General features: G+C 49.4%; 1 non-coding gene across 1 annotated transcript; it reads right to left on the bottom strand.

Moving 5' to 3' along the window:
- Window positions 1-698: 698 nt before the first annotated feature.
- On the bottom strand, window positions 699-771 carry Trnaa-ugc (transfer RNA alanine (anticodon UGC)). The gene has a single exon. It is a non-coding gene; the product is annotated as a tRNA-Ala (tRNA).
- Window positions 772-2676: the final 1905 nt, after the last annotated feature.

Raw genomic sequence — 2676 nt, forward strand, 5'->3', positions numbered from 1 at the left:
AGTGGCAGCAAGACAGGAATTCTGATCAAGCTGCAAATTTTTATTGTTCTCATGGGTATTTATGCTGAGGGAATGAGGGGTATGACGAGGTGCAGCCTGGTTGGTTGTGTTCTTCTGCTGGGTTCCTGATAGGGTGCAAATTCGCGCTGGCGGGAAGGTGAAGTTCGCGCCGGCGGGAAAGTGTAGTCCCGGAAGAGAAATAGGCGCCATACTGTCAGAATTATCAGCCAGGAGTGGGGGAGGGGCGCTGCTGCTTATTGTAAAGGTCAGAATGTTCTCAGAATGAGAACTTCTTGGTCCCTGACACATCTGATTCCACCTTATAGATGGTTCTAGATCACCATCCCAGCCTTTATTAGCAGATACCATCCTAAGTATGGAGGTATTCCTGTAGGACACTGTGTCTACTGTGACTTGCTAAGAAAACAAGAGTTGTGTTTATGGTACAGGCTTAGGTGTTGAGTATGTTTTGGATCAGCAAGTACAATGCATTATAGACAGCTGTGTAGTTGTTGGCATGACATAACCCGTGACTTTTTTGTTGTTGTTGTTACTGGGGAATTGAACCCAGGGGTGCTGAACCACTGAGCCACATCCCCAGCCCTTTTTAATATTTTATTTAGAGACAGGGTCTCACTGAGTTGCTAAGTACCTCGCTAATCTGCACATGACTTTTTTTTTTTTTTTGGCAGGGGAGGGGGGGGTGCTGGGGATTGAACCCAGGGCCTTGTGCTTGCAAGGCAAGCGCTCTACCAGCTGAGCTACATCCCCAGCCCTGTTCCGGACGTTTTGAGGCTTTAGTATTGCTACATTTGTCACCTTGACCAGTTCTCTCATCTGTAAATGTTCCCTTCACCTTCCTGCCAAAGAACATCCTGCTGTTGCGGGGGGCACTGCTCCTCAGCAGCCCTCTCTGGCCTGGTTGCCCTTGGGCCTTCTGCGTTGGTTCTCAGGTGGAGTGAATCCTCATTTCTCCTGGCCACAGACCATTTCTCCCCTCCTCTTCCTCTCCAGTGTTAGTCTCAGGTATTCGACTGTACCATGCTCCACTCCCCTGTGACACTGACACTTTCAAAGTCCCTGAGTTCTTCCCCTGGTGTTTTGAAGGGTTTCTCTCTGGGCTCACTTCCTTTTGCTGAAGCAACTCTTGATTTCAACATCCAAGTATCTGAAGCCAGGCTTCAAGTCTCCTTGACGTCCCTCCTCCAGCAATCCTGTCCCCTTTCCTGTAACCGTCACCAAACCCCATGAACCCGCTCTCAATGTTGTCACACCGCCATCTCCGTCTCCTCCTACCACTGCCTACCTGTGCAACGCACTTCTGGCAGTACCTTTCACCTCGCCTTATGTTTTCACTATTCTCTTTACCTGGTTTAAATTCCACGATCAGTCACTACAATCACTCCCTCGCTTAACTCAGCTCCCAACCTGAACCAGCTCAGCCTAATGAAGCCAGAATTAAGGACAGGTAGTTAGTGTAGAAATAGGGGATCGGGTCAAATCGAGGAAATGAAGCCATGAAGCCATCTGCCTCTGGAAGTTGGAAATTGTTCCTGGAGAATGGAATGTCAAGGATCTCCCGGAGCCCATTGATTACCAAATTTACCTGCCTTTATCAAGGACTGCAAGCATGGAGCTGCTAATTAATGCCCCCTGGGTCCTTGCCTGCCTGAATCACCTTGGCCCTCCCCCTGCCCATGGCTTCTCACTTAATGCAAAACCAGGCCTAGTCAGTAGGCAGGAAGGAGAGATAAGGGGTGAGAGAACTGGAGAACAAAAGAGACTTTAAACTATAAAAGATGTAGGGCACGCTCACTTCTTGGGACTTTTAGAACATCAGCCATGGCCCCCTTCTTCCTGCCGGGAGAAGTCTGTATTATTACCTTTAAATAAAACCTGCCTAATCTGCTTGTCTTGGTTGCTTCTCTAGTGTTCAATCTTCAACATTAGAAGGAGCAGAACTCGTCACCGGTAAACGGCGGTATCAGATTTGGAGGTCCCACCGAGACTTACGCCAAGGTAAGTAAGCTTCTCTCTCCACGCACCCCACATCTGTTTGAGGTGCATCTTTCTTTCTCTTTATTTTTGGAGGGCAAAATGGGCACCCGTCAGCTACTTAAATGCAGTTAGTGCAGCCACCATTCTTAAGACTCGGGTGAGAGGTTTCCCGGTCCAGGCAAGTTTCCAATCACCTGCTCTGTAGGCATGTTGGACTGTGCTGAAGCTGTTTCCTACTTTTCTGTCCAGGCCTGGAGCACAATTGCCGCGAGTACACAGTGTCCCTAGTACTGATCTGCCCAGGAGGAGTGGAGGTGGAGGAAGGGTTGGAACAACTGCGGGGTTCTCAGCCCGGGCTACTCTCGAGTGGACCCCAAAGGTTTCTTCTCCAGACTCCCCCCTCCCGACAGCCCTAAAAGGTATCCAGGGTGATCGGTAGACAATGGCACTGAGGGAAAGTGCCAATCACCTTTGCCTCCTTATGGGCCGCACAGTGCACAACACTCCCGCACATCCACTCCCTCCTGGATGCTCCCCTTCCCTTGCTGGTCAGACATTAGGAATTCAAGCTGTAGGATTAAGGCCTGGGATGATTAGTATGAAAATGCCCTTTGTTTGCATAGTTAGCCTTCACTAGTCTAGACACTAGAGTCTCCCCATTACTGTTCCTGTGCTTAA

Source organism: Sciurus carolinensis, chromosome 9, assembly GCF_902686445.1.
Source record: "Sciurus carolinensis chromosome 9, mSciCar1.2, whole genome shotgun sequence".
Lineage (NCBI taxonomy): Eukaryota > Metazoa > Chordata > Mammalia > Rodentia > Sciuridae > Sciurus > Sciurus carolinensis.